This window comes from Bos grunniens, chromosome 27 (assembly GCF_055505025.1).
Source record: "Bos grunniens cultivar Pamir isolate PY7600 chromosome 27, Bosgru_T2T1.0, whole genome shotgun sequence".
In the NCBI taxonomy this organism is placed as follows: domain Eukaryota; kingdom Metazoa; phylum Chordata; class Mammalia; order Artiodactyla; family Bovidae; genus Bos; species Bos grunniens.
In genome coordinates this window covers 27,205,999-27,225,969 of record NC_141191.1, presented here as the reverse complement: position 1 = coordinate 27,225,969, position 19,971 = coordinate 27,205,999, and the positions used below count along the sequence as shown (strand labels likewise).

The window sequence follows — 19,971 nt, the reverse complement described above, 5'->3', positions numbered from 1 at the left end:
CCATTTATAAAGTTCTATTTTCTTTCTCAAAAGGAACACTTAATTAATTGATAATGAAAAAATTATTCTAACATTTTTATTGTTTAGCTGAGCACAGATTTACAAGTTAAAAAAATGGTAAACTTCGCTTTGGAAACTCTTCCTATGCCCAATTTACTTCTCGATCATTGCCGTCCATATAACCAACAGATTCTTGAATGCAATGGAGGCAGACAGTGATCTATTTACTTTCCAATATTATAGTCTAACTAGAAATGTTCAAGGGGAGAACAATTCTCCAATAAATAATTCCAAAAGTATGTGCTTAGTTGCTCAGTCATGTCTGTCTTTTTGCAAACCCCTGGACTATAGCCTGCCAGACTCCTCTGTCCATGGGGATTCTCCAGCCAAGAACACTGGATGGGTTGCAATGCTCTCCCCCAGGGGGATCTTCCCAACTAGTATAGCCTTGTATGTTTGGGTAAGTAAGGTTAACCTTGGGATGATCAAGATCAAAGAATATCAAAATTACCAGAGACACCTTTTGATATATTCCCTGTAAAAGTACTTTTCAGCTAAGGAGTTCGGATACAGTGGGAAAGATTTACAGAGGCCCACAATGCTTTGTTGCAATCATCCTTTGCTGAGTAAATAAAAAGCACATCTCCCACTGCTCTTAATCTTTCTTGTGTTGGACATCAAGCTTTATATAGTTTACTAGAAGACATAATGTATACATGAGTGTCTTAAGGGAAAATGAATGGAAGATTCTAAGCATAGGGACTTGGTGCAACTACTCAAAGAAATCTTTTTGTTTCTGCACCTTCTTCCATGCACCTCCTTACTGCAGCAGACTCACAACACAAAGCAAAATTCCCTAATTATGACACTAAGAACTCACCATAGTTTCTGAGGAATAGACTCACTGGTCAATTAAGCCCATTTAATTAAATCAAGCCCATTTAATTAAATCGGGCGTGGGCTACCCCATGCTCGACGTCACGGGAGGCGGCCAAGAGGAGCAAACCCACATCCAGGGTGCGGTGGCTGCGCAGGCAAAGGAGGGGAGAGAGGAGCTACTCCACATTCAAGGTCAGGAGGGCGGCCGTGAGGAGATACCCCTCGTCCAAGGTAAGGAGCAGAGGATGCGCTTTGCTGGAGCAGCCGTGAAGAGATAACCCACGTTCAAGGTAAGAGAAACCCAAGTAAGACGGTAGGTGTTGTGAGAGGGCATCAGAGGGCAGACACACAAAACATAATCACAGAAAATTAGTCAATCTAATCATATGGACCACAACCTTGTCTCACTCAATGAAACTAAGCCATGTCATGTGGGGCCACCCAAGATGGGCGGGTCATGGTGGAGAGATTTGACAGAATGTGGTCCACTGCAGAAGGGAATTGCAAACCACTTCAGTATTCTTGCCTTGAGAACCCCATGAACAGTATGAAAAGGCAAAATGATAGGATACTGAAAGGGGAACTCCTTGGGTCGGTAGGTGCCCAATATGCTACTAGAGATCAGTGGAGAAATAATTCCAGAAAGAATGAAGGGATGGAGCCAAAGCAAAAACAACACACAGCTGTGGATGTGACTGGTGACAGAAGCAAGGTTCGATCCTGTAAAGAGCAATATTGCATAGGAACCTGGAATGTCAGGTCCACGAATCAAGGCAAATTGGAAGTGGTCACACAGCAGATGGCAAGAGTGAACGTCAACATTCTAGGAATCAGCAAACTAAAATGGACTGGAATAGGTGAATTTAACTCAGATGACCATTATATCTACTACTGTTGGCAGGAACCCCTTAGAAGAAATGAAGTAGCCATCATGGTCAACACAGCAGTCTAAAATGCAGTACTTGGATACAATCTCAAAAAAAACAGAATGATCTCTGTTCGTTTCCAAGGCAAACCATTCAGTATCACAGTAATCCAAGCCTATGCCCCAACCAGTAATGCTGAAGAAGCTGAAGTTGAATGGGTCTATGAAGACCTACAAGACCTTTTAGAACTAACACCCGAAAAAGATGTCCTTTTCATTATAGGGGACTGGAATGCAAAAGTAGGAAGACAAGAAACACTTGGAATAACAGGCAAATTTGGCCTTGGAGTACAGAATGAAGCAGGGCAAAGGCTAATAGAGTTTTGCCAAGAGAACACACTGGTCATAGCAAACACCCTCTTCCAACAACACAAGAGAAGACTTTACACATGGACATCACCAGATGGTCAACACCGAAACCAGACTGATTACATTCTTTGCAGCCAAAGATGGAGAAGCTCTATACAGTCAGCAAAAACAAGACCGGGAGCTGACTGTGGCTCAGATCATGAACTCCTTATTGCCAAATTCAGACTGAAACTGAAGAAAATAGGGAAAACCACTAGACCATTCAGGTATGACCTAAATCAATCCCTTATGATTATACAGTGGAACTGAGAAATAGATTTAAGGGACTAGATCTGATAGATAGACTGCCTGATGAACTATGGACGGAGGTTCATGACATTGTACAGGAGACAGGGATCAAGACCATCCCCATGGAAAGGAATGCAAAAAAGCAGAATGGCTGTCTGAGGTGGCCTTACAAATAGCTGTGAAAAGAAGAGAAGCGAAAAGCAAAGGAGAAAAGGAAAGATATAAGCATCTGAATGCAGAGTTCCAAAGAATAGCAAGGAGAGATGAGAAAGGCTTCCTCAGCAATCAATCCAACAAAACAGAGGAAAACAACAGAATGGGAAAGACTAGAGATCTCTTCAAGAAAATTAGAGATACCAAGGGAACATTTCATACTAAGATGGGCTCAATAAAGGACAGAAATGGTATGGACCTAACAGAAGCAGAAGATATTAAGAAGAGGTGGCAAGAATACACAGAAGAACTGTACAAAAAATATCTTCATGACCCAGATAATCACGATGGTGTGATCACCCACCTAGAGCCAGACATCCTGGAATGTGAAGTCAAGTGGGCCTTAGGAAGCATCACTTCGAACAAAGCTAGTGGAGGTGATGGAATTCCAGTTGAGCTATTTCAAATCCTGAAAGATGATGCTGTGAAAGTGCTGCACTCAATATGCCAGCAAATTTGGAAAACTCAGCAGTGGCCACAGGACTGGAAAAGGTCAGTTTTCATTCCAATCCCAAAGAAAGGCAATGCCAAAGAATGCTCAAACTACCGCACAATTGCACTCATCTCACACGCTAGTAAAGTAATGCTCAAAGTTCTCCAAGCCAGGCTTCAGCAATACGTGAACCGTGAACTTCCAGATGTTCAAGTTGGTATTAGAAAAGGCAGAGGAACCAGAGATCAAATTGCCAACATCCGCTGGATCATGGAAAAAGCAAGAGCGTTCCAGAAAAACATCTATTTCTGCTTTATTGACTATGCCAAAGCCTTTGACTGTGTGGATCACAAGAAACTGGAAAATTCTTCAAGAGATGGGAATACCAGACCACCTGACCTGCCTCTTGAGAAACCTATATGCAGGTCAGGTAGCAACAGTTAGAACTGGACATGGAACAATAGACTGGTTCCAAATAGGAAAAGGAGTACATCAAGGCTGTATATTGTCACCCTGCTTATAAAACTTCTATGCAGAGTACATCATGAGAAATGCTGGGCTTGAAGAAGCACAAGCTGGAATCCAGATTGCTGGGAGAAATATCAATCACTTCAGATATGCAGATGACATCACCCTTATGGCAGAAAATGAAGAGGAACTCAAAAGCCTTTTGATGAAAGTGAAAGAGGAGAGTGAAAAAGTTGGCTTAAAGCTCAACATTCAGAAAACGAATATCATGGCGTCCGGTCCTATCACTTCATGGGAAATAGATGGGGAAACAGTGGAAACAGTAAGAGACTTTATTTTTTGAAGCTCCAAAATCACTGCAGATGGTGATTGCAGCCATTAAAAGACGCTTACTCCTTGGAAGGAAAGTTATGACCAACCTAGATAGCATATTGAAAAGCAGAGATATTACTTTGCCAACAAATGTCTGTCTAGTCAAGGCTATGGTTTTTCCAGTGGTCATGTATGGATGTGAGAGTTGGACTGTAAAGAAAGCTGAGCGCTGAAGAATTGATGCTTTTGAACTGTGGTGTTGGAGAAGACTCTTGAGAGTCCCTTGGACTGCAAGGAGATCCAACCAGTCCATCCTAAAGGAGATCAGTTCTGGGTGTTCATTGGTAGGATTGATGCTAAAGCTGAAACTCCAGTACTTTGGCCACTTCATGCAAAGAGTTGACTCATTGGGAAAGACCCTGACGCTGGGAGAGATTTGCGGGCAGAAGGAGAAGGGGACGACAGAGGATAAGATGGCTGGATGGCATCACCGACTCGATGGACATGAGTTTGAGTGAACTCCGGGAGTTGGTGATGGACAGGGAGGCCTGGCGTGCTGTGATTCATGGGGTCACAAAAAGTCAGACACGACTGAGCGACTGAACTGAACTGAATCAAATCAGATAAATACAAAAGTTATTGAGCTTCATTAAAACACATAAAACATAGTAAATACCTATTATGTTATTCTACATCATGAAAAGATACAAAGTGTTCCATTGAAAAATACTTAGGAAAACCCAGACAGTCAAACAAATAAGGAATTAGATTATACAGTTTTATCCACAACATTTAAACATGGTACTTGGTGCAATCCCAAAGAAAGGCAACTCCTAAGAATGTTCAAACTACCTCACAACTGCACTCATCTCACACACCAGTAAAGTAATGCTCAAATTCTCCAAGCGAAGCTTCAACACTACGTGAACCAAGAACTTCCAGATGTTCAAGCTGGATTTAGAAAAGGCAGAGGAACCAGAGATCAAATTGCCAACATCCAATTGTTGGATCATCGAAAAAGCAAGAGAGTTCCAGAAAAACATCCATTCTGCTTTATTGACTACGCCAAAGCCTTTGACTGTGTGGATTTCACAACAAACTGTCGAAAATTCTTAAAGAGATGGGAATACCAGACCACCTTATCTGCCTCTTGAGAAATCTGTATGCAGGTCAAGAAGCAACAGTTAGAACTAGACATGGAACAATGGACTGGTTGCATATTGGGAAAGGAGTATGTCAAGGCTGTATGCTGTCACCCTGTTTATTTAACTTATATTCAGAGTACACCATGTGAAATGCAGGGCTGGATGAAGCACAAGCTGGAATCAAGACTGACAGGAGAAATATCAGTAAGCTCGGGTACACAGGGAGAAGGCAATGGCAATCAACTCCAGTACTCTTGCTTGGAAAAATCCCATGGACAGAGGAGCCTGGTAGGCTACATTTCATGGGGTTGCGAAGAGCTGAATACGACTGAGCGATCTGACTTACACTTTTCACTTTCATGCACTGGAGAAGAAAATGGCAACCCACTCCACTGTTCTTGCCTGGAGAATCCCAGGGACAGGGAAGCCTGGTGGGCTGCCATCTATGGGGTCACATAGAGTTGGACACGACTGAAGCGACTTAGCAGCAGCAGCAGATACACAGATGACACCACCCTTATGGCAGAAAGTGAAGAAGAACTAAAGAGCCTCTTGATGAAAGTGAAGGGACAGAGAGGAAAAGGTGGCTTAAAACTCAACATTCAAAACATGAAGATCATGGCGTCTGGTCCCATCACTTCATGGCAAATAGATGGGGAAACAATGGAAACAGTAAGAGACTAATTTTTGGACTCCAAAATCACTGGAGATGGTGACAGCAGCCATGAGATTAAAATATGCTTGCTCCTTGGAAGCAAAGCTATGACTAACCTAGACAGCATATTAAAAACCAGAGACGTTACTTTGCCAACAAAGATCCATCTAGTCAAAGCTATGGTTTTTCCAACAGACATGTATGGCTGTGAGAGTTGGACTATAAAGAAAGCTAAGTGCCGAAGATTTTATGTTTTTGAACTGTGGAGTTGGGAGAAGACTCTTGAGAGTCCCTTGGACTGCAAGGAGATCCAACCAGTCCATCCTAAAGGAAACCAGTCTGAATATTCACTGGAAGGACTGATGTTGAAGCTGAAACTCCAATACTTTGGCCACCTGATGCGAAGAATTGACTCACTGGAGAAGACCCTGATGCTGGGAAAGATTAAAGGCGGAGGAGAAGGGGACGACAGAGGATGAGATGGTTGGATGGCATCACTGACTCATTGGCGTGAGTTTGAGTAAGCTCCAGGAGTTGGCGATGGACAGGGAAGCCTGGCATGCTGTGGTCCAAGGGGTCACAAAGTCGGACTGACTGAGCAACTGAACTAAACTGAACTTGGCCCAAAGTGTACTTCAAATAAAAGAGAAAGTAACATTGACATTGAAAAGTCATAATTAAGATGAATATAGGGAAATATAAAAGATCCAAGAATTTTCTATGAAGTTCTAGTCATGTAAGGGTCAATTAAGGGTAAGGGTCAATTCTCAATTAATTAAGAATTAAAATATGAAGAAGGGTAAGTATAAAAACATATCCTTAAGAAAAAGGAATGAGTAATATCGTAAACTTCTGGTATAAAGATTACTTCTATTCTTAACTGAACTTCTTTTCCTTCTACTTTATGGCCAGCCTTTTCTTCTATAAATCATCATTAACATTACTACCTGGCATGTTTTTGTTTTACAGAGTATAAGCAAGCAGTTATTTTATTTTCTCTTAGCAGGTTTTCAAAAAAGAAGACTTTATTTTGTAAAGAAGTTCACAAAATCAGCTGCTCTTCTGGAGGAAAGGATCCTCTCCCATGTCTATCTGTTATTGCCACTGGCATTCTAATAACTTCTTAAAAACCAGATTCATTTTTATGTCCTGTCATAAGCAAAATATCATTCATCTTCAGTACAATGGAGGATAATAGAATAATCGAAAAACAACATGTGGCAAGATTAGAACATCAATAAAGAAAGAAGGATTCTTCTTCACTCACCTGGGGCCCATTTCCAAACACTGAAGCCAAATACATATAACTAGAATTATAAAGAGCAATGAATATTTCCCCACAAAGAAAAACTGTGAGGGAAAAAACATAAATTTGATACATAGAATGTTCCTCTGCTTCAGAAAGAAAAGAAACATGATACAAACTGGGGATGATGAAATTCTGATAATCCACAAATCAAAGTATAGTCAAGCACTCCTTATCTAGAACTGATTTCCTGTCTCATTAACTTCCTAATAACTACTTCTTTTAAAATAAATCCACGCATATAAAAAACAATACTTGTAGTTATTTCAGATTATATTTTCCACTTTCATTTAGAAAGACGAGTATATGATTCACTGTATTTCTCTCCATGCCCTGTCAGGCTATCAATTCAGATGACTTTCAATGTCCACAGCAAAAAAAGTCTAGCAATTCTAAAACTGTCAGACGCTGATGATCAAACACACCCTTTTTTCTTTTTTTGGCTGCACCAGGTCTTAGTTGCAGCATGTGGGATCTAGTTCCCTGACCAGGGATCGAACCCAGGCCGCCTGCATTGGGACTGCGGGCAGACTCTTAGCCACTGGACCACCAGGGAAATCCCAAATACACACTTTTCAGTAGATATCCTTAAGTTACTGACACTGTAACTAAACCTTATCCTTTCCCTGAGAAAAGAAAATACTGCTCCTTTCACAGAAGCACAAGAAGGCTCATTTGATCAAAAAGCTTCTTAGGAAATAGTCAGTACCAACCTCAGGCCCACTATGGCCATGTATCCTCAAAGAACCAAAGGGAATATACTCCTGCCCAAGTAGGAACACTGAATTTATTGTGTTCTGGAGGAGACCGAAAAAAAAAAAAAAAAAGGCAAAAGGGTACAAATAATATTTCTTTCAAAACAATGTCAACAAATCTAGTGCCCAAGAGTTTTCTTCAGAACAAGACAGAAAACAAGGAAAGTTAACAGTTGTAACAATGACCATAAGATGGTGTTCAATCTAAAACAAGGCAAAGAAACTTGTATTCATAGAAAAGAAACAAGTATTTAATTTTGAGGTAGTAACAAATAGAAGAGGACACCAAGGCAGTTAAAAGTAAAATGTAAAGAAAAAAAAAAAGAGCTTAAGCTTTTCATAAACACTAGTAATGAAAAAAAATGAAACTATCCGAGGATGAAAAGTACAAAAAAATAGTACAGGGTAACCATATAATTTATTAACCAAATTGTCACATTTTTTGTGTGTGTGCCCGGAGTACTAATTTTTAAGATCTTTTCATTTGAAATAATTTCAAACACAGAGAAAAACTGCAAAATAGGTACAGAGAACTCTTTTGAAAGGGAAGTTGCTCAGTCGTGTCCGACTCTGTGATCCCATGGACTGTAGCCTGCCGCCAGGCTCCTCTGTCCATGGAATTTTCCATGCAAGAATACTGGAGTGGGTTGCCATTTTCTTCTCCAGGGGATCTTCCTGACCCACGGATCGAACCTGGGTCTCCTGCATTGCAGGCAGACGCTTTACTATCTGAGCCACCAGGGAATGCCTCTCGCCAATTTTTAATATTTTGTCCATGTTTTTTATATCCTCTCTTTCTCCTCTATATCTCTATGTAGGTACACAGAAGCAATAAGTAATTTTTCTAAACTATTTCAGAAACTTGCAATACATCATGTCTCTTTGTCTTTTATTACTTCACTGTTTATTTCCTAAAAACACGGATATTTTCTTATGTAAGCACTATACAGTAATTAAAGTCAGGAAATTTAACACTGGTACAATATTTTTATTTAATAGAGAGTACACATTCAAATTTTGTTACTGTTCCAATAATATTCTTTATAGCACTTTCCCCTTCCAGTCCAGGATCATCTATTTTGCATTCAGTTGCCATGTCTCTTTAATCTCTTTTAATTTGAAATAATTCCTCAGCCTTTGTCTTTCCTGACATTGACATTTTTGAAAACTACAGGCCAATTATTCTGTGGAATGCACCTAAATTTGTATTCATTGAATGTCTCCTGGTGAGATTTAGTTATGCATCTCTGGCTGGAATACAACATGAGAGATGCTGTGTCCTTCTCAGGTATTACATCTGCCAGCTCTCAAGGCTTATCTGACTCTCACCGATTATATTAATTTTGCTTCCTCAACAAGTGTACTGTCAGATTTCTCTACTGTATAGTTACTGTTTCCCCCCAAGTAATAATCAATCTATTGGCAGTCATGCTCAGAACCACACAAATATCCTGCTCTTCATCAAATCTGGTCCTTGAAATTTAGCATCCACTAAGGATTCTTGTCCCAGCCAGTCTGCTACCCGTGGCTGCAAATGGGGATTTTCCAGTTCCAACAGTTCAATCCACATTTATCAATGAGCATTTGAGCAGTGAGAGGAACTCTCTCTACACATTTATGATCACTGGATGAACACAGCTCTTCCTATGTTATCTAATGGGTTATAATCCTTTACTCTCACTTATTTTGATGGTCAAATTGTCCTAGATTTGCTCAGTGGGAGCCCCTTCAAGACGTCCTTTTGACATGCCCCTGTGTCCTTCAGACCTGCTTGCATTAGTTTTTGAGCACTTCTTTACTTGCCAGCACATTAAAATATTCCAGGTTCGTAATACCTTCCCCAGTCTAGTCCTGAAATCAATCATTTTTTTCCCTAAAGAACTCCTAACTCATTTACTTCTAACACACTGGCTCAATCTTACAGTACACCTAAAATAGTTTCATAGTTACTATATCACATTACTGCAAAACAGCTTAATGGAAGGAATTCAGGGTTTGTTTGAAATTGCTCTTTTTACCCCATTCTTGACTGAGGGCCTGGTGGAATGCCGTAGTCTTACAGCATGGCCATGAACCTGCAGCTCGTGATGCCTTTTCCTCTGTAAAGAGGGGAAAGGGTTAAGAAAAGCCTTGTCTCCTAGGTCGTCAACACCCTCCCAGTCCAAACTTGGCTAAACTGCTCCCTAAGTAAAAGGGTATACACAACTCGTTCGCCTCTTCTTACCAGCTAGCACATGTTCCTTCTTGACATCTGCTTATACAGTATGCTGGAAGGTGTGAAAATGTAGGTGTAAGGCAAACTCTGTTAGAAAATATCAGGCATAAAAGCGGGTATATGTTCAAAGGGGAGGTGTTTGTTTTAGGTCAACTTATATTTTTTGCATCATCATATCCTGCTCCAGTTTCCTCAGCCTTATGAATGAGTAACGTTAGGCAGGCACACTGACAAAGCTGGAGTACAGCAGGAAAAGATGGTTTTCTACAAAAATTCTACCAGGAAACTCTCCAACACTAACTTACTTTAATTATGGAGCTTCTTTGATCTGAAATAATTACCAATTACTCCCTTTATTCCACTCAGGGACACCTCATTTTTTTAAATAATAAAACCTCACGCCATGTGTTCAATGACTGTTTAAAGTTTCAGAAAAATAATTCTCCTACATTAGACCAACTAGGAAAATACTGGCTGCTGGGCTATTCCAACCTTAGGGCTGAGTCAAAATAAACGGAAATAATGAACAGCACAGAAAGAAGACCATGGAAGATGGGCTTGTCTACCAGTTACCAACTGATAGATAAAGCAGCAAGCTGTTGATAACTGTTATTTCTGGTCACAATTATTTTAATTGTAAACTCGTAATTTTCCTTTTGATTCAGCTAAAAAAGCAAACATACTACACAGTTATGTTCTCTGCAGGACTATGTGACTGGAACTGAGAGTCCAATCATACCCCTCATAACTCACAGTTGCTTAAATTTAGGTTTCTGATCAGCAGATAGCTTAGAAAAATAAGCATGCCATCCAAACTGTCCCTATTGTTCATGCAGTTACACTCAATGCTTAAATATTCAGAGTATATGTATGAGAATAGACTAATTGCAAATACAATAAGAACCAATCAAAAATAGTTTCAAGGCTTCTACTTCTAGGAAAATGGAGTACATGTACTTTTCATACTTTCCCCACTAAGTACACCTTTAAAAACCTGGACATCATATATAAAATATACATGAGAAGACTCTCAATGATGAAGGCATACTGGTTAAGGACCTTGGAACCCAAGGAAAGACATGGTGGTGAGTTCCCAAGTCCTTTTTGTCCCATATATCTAGACTTCACAAATATGCAAAAAGGCAAAATGGTTGTCTGAGGAGGCCTTACAAATAGCTGAGAAGGGACACGAAAGGCAAAGGAGAAAAGAAAAGATATATCCATCTGAATGCAGAGTTCCAAAGAATAGCAAGGAGAGATAAGAAAGCCTTCCTTTGTGATCAGTGAGAAGAAAGAGAGGAAAACAACAGAATGGGAAAGACTAAAGATCTCTTCAAGAAAATTAGAGATACCAAAGGAAAATTTCATGATAAAAGGAGCACAATAAAGGATAGAAACAGTATGGACCTAACAGAAGCAGAAGATACTAAGAAAAGGTGGCAAGAATACACAGAAGAACTATACAAAAAAGACCTTAATGACCCAGATAACCATGGGGGTGTGATCACTCACCTAGAGCCAGACATCCTGAAATGTGAAGTCAAGTGGGCCTTAAGAAGCACCACTACGAACAAAGCTAGTGGCGGTGATTGAATTCCAGCTATGCTATTTCAAATCCTAAAAGAGGATGCTGTGAAAATGCCTTTGGAAAACTCGACAGTGGAAAACAAGTTTGGAAAACTTGCCCAAAGAAAGGAAGGCCAAAGAATGTTCAAACTACCACACAATTGCACTCATCTCACAAGCTAGCAAAATAATGCTCAAAATTCTCCAAGGTAGGCTTCAACAGTACATGAACTGAGAACTTCAAGATGTTCGAGCTGGATTTACAAAAGGCAGAAGAACCAGAGATCAAATTGCCAGCATCCGTTGGATCACAGGAAAAGCAAAAGATTTCCAGAAAAACATCTATTTCTGTTTTATTGACTAGGCCAAAGCCTTTGACTATGTGGATCACAACAAACTGGAAAATTCTTAAAGAGATGGGAATACCAGACCATCTGACCTGCCTCCTAAGAAATATGTGTGTAGATTAAGAAGCAACAGTTAGAAACAGACATGGAACAACAAACTGGTTCAAAATTGGGAAAGTAGTACATCAAGGCTGTATACTGAAATCATGTGAAATGCCGGGCTGGAAGAGGCACAGCTTGAGATATGCAGATGACACCACCCTTATGGCAGAAAGGGAAGAAGAACTAAAGAACCTCTTGGTAAAAGTGAAAGAGGAGAGAGAAAAAGCTGGCTTAAAACTCAACATTCAAAAAATGAAGATCATGGCATCTGGTCCCATCACTTCATGGCAAATAGATGGGGAAACAATGGAAATTGTGAGAGACTTTATTTTCTTGGGCTCCAAAAACACTGCAGATGGAGACTGCAGTCATTAAATTAAAAGACACTTGCTCCTTGGAAGAAAAACTATGACCAACCTAGAGAGCATATTAAAAAGCAGACACCTTACTTTACCAACAAAGGTCCATCTAGCAAAAGCTATGTTTTCGCCAGTAGTCATGTATGGATGTGAGAGTTGGACATAAGCAAGCTGAGGGCTGAAGAATCAATGCTTTTGAACTGTGGTATTGGAGAGGAATCTTGAGAGTCTCTTAGACAGCAAGGAGATCAAACAAGTCAATCCTAAAGGAAATCAGTCCTGAATATTCATTGGAAGGACTGATGTTGAAGGTGAAGCTCCAATACTTTGGTCACCTGATGTGAAAAGCTGACTCACTGGAAAAGACCCTGATGCTGGGAAAGACTGAAGGCAGGAGGGGAAGGGGACAACAGCGGATGAGATGGTTGGATGGCATCACTGACTCAATGGACATGAATTTGAGCAAGCTCTGGGAGTTGGTGATGGACAGGGAGGCCTGGTGTGCTGCAGTCCACAGGGTCACAAAGAGTCGGACATGACTGAGTGACTGAACTGATACAGACTTTAAGAACTGAAGAAGCTAGCAACTCAGAAAACACCAATAGGTCCAGACAAACAAAAGTCTGTTCTCTCAAGCCAAAGGACCAAGACAAGTATAATCTAACATGAGAGTAAACCTTTAGACAATAACTGCCTCTTCCAGTCAAATACTATAAAAAAAAAAATCCCCAAAATAAATAAGCAAATAAAAAATCACACCTCAAAAAAACACAGAAAACCTGTCGCTCTACCCCTACTCATGAAGCAAAGCCCTTGGGATGAGCCTAAATTTGCAAGCTCATTAGGAATCAAGATTTCATCTTTTCCAGGTAATAATTAGCCCCTCCTCACCACAATGTTGGTGGAGACAATAGACTTCCACAGATTTTCACTACAGCCCAATAGTAATGAAGTCACTGCTCCTTTCTTCCTATGATGCCAATCAAGGCCACGTGAGGAAAAAAATCAGTAAGGATAGAGTAGAACTCAACATCATCATCAACCAACAGGATGGAACAGACACATATAGAATACTTCATCCAACAACAACCAGAACACATTTTTTTTTACATGCCCATTGAACATATACCAAAATAGACCACATTCTAGGCCATAAAACAAAAATTTTTTAATGAGAAGAACTGAAAACATAACAAGTGTTGTCCAATCACAATGGAATCAAACTAGAAGGTGTATTAAAAAGATAATAAAATATCTCTAAACACTTAAGGTTCTGACCAACATACATCTACTAAATATCTGTGGGCTAAAGAGAAAGTCTTAGAGAATTAAAAACTAACACATTGAACTGAATGAAAATGAAAATACAAAATTTGTGGGACACAGTCACAGTAGCAGTACTTAAAAGGGACATTTATGGCACATTAGAAAAGATGAAAAATCACAAATCAGTTTTCTAAACACCTCAAGAACCTAGAAAAACAGTGAAATAAGCTCAAAGTAAGCACAAGGAAATAATAAATATGAGAACAGAAATCTATATAACGGAAAAGAGAAAGAAAATCAATGAAAAAATGACTAGCTCCTTTGAAAAAGGTCAAAAAACAAACTTCTAAGCAACATTAATAACACAGAAAAAACAGGGACTTCCCTGGGGCCCAGTGGTTAAGACTCTGCCTTCCAACTCAGTGGCTGTAGGTTCAATCCCTGGTGGGTAAGGCTAAGAGCCCACATGCCTTGTCACCAAACAAAAAACCCCATAAAACAGAAGCAGTGTTGTAAGAAATTCAACAGAGAATTAGAAAACAAAAAGAGAAAGCACAAATATTAACAGGAATGAAACACAGGATAACACTATGTATCTTAAAGACATTTAAAAACTGTCTAACAAAGGAAAACTACAACTAACTCTATACACAGAAATCTGAAAGCTTAGATGAAATTCCTTGAAAGGCAGAAGCTACTGAACTCACACCAGGAAAAAATGCATAACATAGTTACCACTGTACCAATTAGAGATAAAGAATTAATAGTACTCTTCCAAAAGAGAAAGTACCAAGCCCAGATGGTTTCACTGGTGAATTCAACCAAACATTTATTTAAAAAAAAAAAACAAAAAAAATCTCTTTCAGAAAACAATGTCATCCAGAAAATAAAAGCAGATAGTTGTTGTTGCTCAATCATTCAGTCACGTCGACTCTTTGCAACCCCATGGACTGCAGTACGCCAGACTTCCCTGCCCTCCACTGTCTCCCGGAATTTGCTCAAACTCCTTTCCATAGAGTCAATAATGCCATCCAACTATTTCATCCTCTGTCACCCCCTTCTTCTCTTGCCCTCAATCTTTCCCAGCATCAGGGTCTTCTCCAATGAGTTGGCTTTTCACATCAGGTGGCCAAAGTATAGAACACTTCCTAATTCACTCTATGAAGCCAGCATTACCCTAACACCAAAACAGATAAAGGCATTACAAGTAGGGAAAACTACAGAAGAACATCTTTGGTGATGGAAATGTTTTGTACCTTGAGTGCAGCAGTGCTGTGATACCATACCACAGTTTCGCTAGACACTACTGTTTCACTAGGTGAAAGCAATGCAGAGGGTACAGGGGACTTCCCTGTACAATTGCATACGAATTTACAATATTGTCAAAATAAAAGTTCAATAAAAATGGCAAAGAACACAGTTATTAACCCTTATAATACTAAAGTATTAATGAATTCTAATGTCCCATGTGCTATTTAAGAAAGCAAATGTTAACAGTAATTATTATAAGAATTTTTTAAAAGAACCACTTAAAATAGCAATTTGGTTGTAGTTGAGGTATTAATACAAAATGCAGTGAAAACACTATAAGGTTGCTACAGTTTACTGTGGAAAATGACAGTTGCTCTCAGAGTACACACTAACAAGTTATTATGCCTCATAAACAGGTGATTTTTGATGAGCTGAAAGATCATGCTGGTTTTAGTGATGCAGGCCTGCTGGCATTAATTACACAAAAGGCTGATAGGAAGAGAGTGAGATACTAGAATTCCGGGTTATCCAAACACAAAGTTTCTATTCTCTTCCACTCCATGTATTTATGTCTGTTGTTGTGTTGTTTCGTCACCAAGTCGTGTCTGACTCTTGCAACCCCATGGACTGTAGCCTGCTAGGCTCCTCTGTCCATAGAGTTCCCAAGCAAGAATACTAGAGTGGGTTGCCATCTCCTTCTCCAAAGGATCTTCCAGACCCAAGGATTGAACCTGAGTCTCCTACGTCTCCTGCACTGGCAGGCAGATTCTTTACTATTGAGCCACCTGGGATATTCATATTTATGTCCTAACGGCCTATAACTCATATACGGCTTACACACTTACATTACTTGAGTTGCCTCTTAACTATGAATAGCTCAAACATTTTGATTATTATATCTTTCCTTATAGATTCTAAATATTGTTGTCTTAATATTTCAAATGAATGCTGAATTCAAGCCTACTGCTTAGAGAGCAAAGACTTAAGAACATTTATAATGTTGGATAAATCAATTTATCATTAATTTATTATTTTTATTAATTATCTAAATAATTAACTTTTTATAATAATACAATGATAAATCTTGCAGGCAATATTAATCTGGTAAATCTTGTCTTCAATCATGGGAGACATAGTAAAAATGTACACACACGAAAGGCAATAGGCTACACCATAGTATGGGTGATGTGCAAAAGAGTCAATTAACAGAACAACGGGCAAAGAAGAGTTAAAATGAGGCCCTGGCTTGACACCTGGAATCCTGATGTGACAGCTGCAGGAACTCTGGTCTTTCCAGAATTGAAATATTCTCAATCAAAGGAGCTATCCAAGAATTCTGTTAATAAAATGTTCAATAAGTATCTTACTCACCAGGTATATACTGATTAAAAAAACAGGAAAAACTTTAATGCATTATGTTTTAAGAGGTGTACATGACTATTAGCAATTCAAAATAATTTTTAAGAAGCAGAAAATTTAATAATCAGACCCTAGATGTACTTGTTTATTCAACAGTTTCACGTACTCATCCAAGTCCTGGGCACAATGGAGTGAGCAAAACAGACAAAAGCCCAAATTCTTGTGACGCTTTCATTCTACTGGGGCAAAAACATAATGACAACAAACTAATGCAATTTCAGACACTGTAAAGAAAATACAGTAATAAATCCATAAGGGAGCTAAAGTAAGCTAACAGGACTGAGGACAAGAAGCCTTCCCTGAGGAGTAAACATCTGAGCGGAGACTTGACTGATGACCCATGTGACGCTCTGGGCCAGTGTTCCAGTTTTAGTAAAAAGCATGCGTTGGTCCAGACACCAAAATGGGCTTCATCTGTTTGAGCAACAGCAAGCATCCTGCTGTAGCTGAAGCAGAGGGCTCAAGGGAGAACACAGAAGATAAGATCAGAGATGTGCAAGGCAGGGGTCAGACCATGGAAGGCTATGGTTAGAGTCTAGATTTTATTCAGTGGTAATGAGAACATATTAATGAATTTTCTAATCACAGTACTGATTTATGCTTTACAAAACTCACTCCAGCTATAGTGAAGGCAGAAACCCATTACGAAGCTACTGCTGTCAGGAAAGAAAGACGACAAAAAGCATGTACTAAGGCTAGGGTAGTGAAGCTGGTAAGAAATGGTTGGCTTGGGGATTTGAAAGTATGTAGACCTGAACTACTGACAGGTTGGTTTTGAAATGTGAGAGAAAGAAAGGAATCCTAAATTTTTGCTTAACTAAAACCTAGCAATCAGGATTCAGATCACTGTAAGTATTCACTGATCATGCTGAAGGTTTTCATTTTATCTGAAAAGCAGGAGGAAGCAGTTGAGTAGAATAACAACAACACAAAAAAGAGATAGGATTCCAGATAAATTTTGTTGATTTAGCACACCAGGCTCAGCAAGCTAAACATTAAGACTCCTCAATGTTGCCTTTAGACTGAACCACAGCTAAAAAGGGAGCCAAAAGCCAGCCCATCAATCACAGATTAGAATTTCCTCAGAAGTGCAATGAATCCAGATTAAAGTTTATTCTTGAGACACCCTGGTGCAAATATATCCCTCTTCCTTATTCCCCTACCCCTAAATCTACTAGGAAACTTCTGGGACAAATTACCTTGGCAAAAACATGATCACCTAAACTCACTGTTATATCCCCATCATCCTTGCTTCTGCCAGCCATAACTCTCCTTTGGCCATCTAGCCTTTTCCAAACTCTCAGCCTCAATCTGCTGTCACTTCTTGTTATGATCCAACTTCCCACTCTGCCCCACAGAATCCCCTTTACATGATTAACCAACACTCCTACATCTTTATCCTCTTCAATGAATACTCCCTTTGTCACCCACCTTCAATTTACATGTAGCTCTCTCAAAATAATACCACATACAGTGCAGTCCTTCAAAAAGGAAGTCCCTCATTCACCAAATTCTCTATTTCATTCAGAAATAGAAACGTGTGTGGATGCTAAAACTGAATGGTAAAGAAGATAATGCCAATGGAATTGATAAAATAACTCTAAATTCATAAGAAAGAATAGAGGATGAAAACAACTTACCTAAATGGTAAACACTAGAGGATTAGCTCAAAAAACTAAAATGTATCCATAGGAGGATACCATGAAGTCTTTATAAATTCATGTTGCGGAATAATACTTAGCACCTTCTGGGGATATTCATATAACTCATTTTTTTAAAAAGATTATTAAGCAATATATAATGTATAAGGCTGATTTGATTAAAGAGAAAGAAGAATGTGGGGTGTGTGTGCTCAGAAAAAAAGGTTATAAATAAAATATACCAAAATGTTCTCTCTAGGTGGCAGAATAATGAGCAATTTTTTTCTTTTTTGTACTTTTCCTATTTCCCCCAATTTCTAAATGAATATATTTATATACCTAGGAACAAAGGTCAAAATAAATAAGTTTTTAAAAATTCATCATCTTAACACACCAAAACTGTTCCTCAGTGAAATTTACACAGGCTTCTTTAAACTTTTCCTATCCTTGTTTCCTAAAAAACAAACAAAAATACAAAACCATATCCAAGTCCTTCAGTTGACTGCCCAGAACTTCAGACTTATAAACCAAAAACAAAAAACCCTCAAGATCTCTTCTAAGCATATCAGTCACTTAACATAATAATTCAACAAAGAGTTTAATGAGCTTTTCCAATTAGTTATTCTCTTAAAAATGCCTAAATGACTATCCAAAGCAGATGGCTATATGCTGGGGTCCCTTAGCTGTAAAACAAGAAGTATGTTGTTGTTTTATACAGCTCTGTAAAAACCCAGGCATTCTTTATACAGAAGAGGGTATTAGTCATTTACATACTTAAAATATTTACATATTTAAAATATTCAGTAAAAGGATTTCACTTTGCTAACTTCTTTTAAAGATTATACATATACCTATATACAATTTTGGCTAATGCACAAAAACAGTAACATAAAAAAAACTGGAAAGTCATCTTTGGCAATTAAATTCCCAAAGAGGAAAAAAATTAAGAACAGAAACTTCACCCTCAAGGTAAGTAATGGTACTACAACTATATCTGGCATAAAAATAATGACACATCATCCAGAATAATCAATAACAACTCTAAATTAAGGCTTTCCTTTCAAAAGATTATCTTTTTATCAGTGCTCAATCTTTTAAATTTAACTTTGGAAATATTACTTCCACCATAATTCCATCAGAAAGAACTGCTTAGAAGAGAACCTGCATGGGCAGAAACATATTTTAGAATATATTTCATTGCATTATATAACACCAATGTGTAAATATCATTAGCTTATATTTTCCACAAACATTTTCCACTAGAATGTTTTTCTTATAAATCATACCTGAAAAGTTGTATATCATTTCCAAGAGAGCATATTCTTGAAAAAAACAATTAATGAGCTCAGTATTATGACCAAGAAGAATTTAATACTTTCCTACTAAGCAAAATACAGGCTAGATGCTTTTCAAGTGAAGTTTAACAGACACAGTATTGGCCCTCCAAGGAAATCTTTGGGGTCTATGAGTTATTCTGCCAAATTTCTTTCCCAAACTAACAACAGGCAATATAATCTCCCATGAAATTCATTTCCAATTAGAAGATTGTTTCTTCTTTTTAATAACATAGTCAAACTTTGTCTTTTAAAAAAAGTGGAAGTGGCTCTAAGCAGTGCTGCAGTAAATGAACAAATGAACAAATCCAGCACATGCACAAGGCAGGTGCTGAGGGCTGGAGAGAAGCAAAGGTCAGAAGGAGGACACAGAGGCACGGACAGTCTTGGTCAGCTTTTACAACATCCCTCTCTTGCTGTGAATCGTATTTCTCCTTTGGTCAGAGACCACTTCAAGGCTGCAACTGTTGCCCAGGGCTTTGTTAAATGGAAAAACTGAAAGGCTGTGGAACCTAAACAGCAGACCGGAGGCTAGGGACTTTCATTTCATTATTTAAAACTTCATAATTACATTTAAATTTTTCCTTATCTACTCTGGTTTAAAATAGCTTCATCCCTCTAGTGTATGTTATCTTGATTCAGCAAATGAATCACCTAACCTTTTATTAATTTAGATAAATCAGATAACTCAGATTTAGCAGAGATTATATTAATTTTAACACTGAGGGAAGTTGTCTTTCTATGTAGAGTAATTAAGCAAAAGTCCACATAATTTTAAACCTTT

The 19,971-nt window shown here is 38.7% G+C and overlaps 1 protein-coding gene across 2 annotated transcripts in view; it reads right to left on the bottom strand.

The window, feature by feature from the left end:
• Positions 1–19,971, bottom strand: part of TNKS (tankyrase) — a 160,174-nt gene that overhangs the window by 98,564 nt on the left and 41,639 nt on the right. The window lies entirely within an intron of this gene.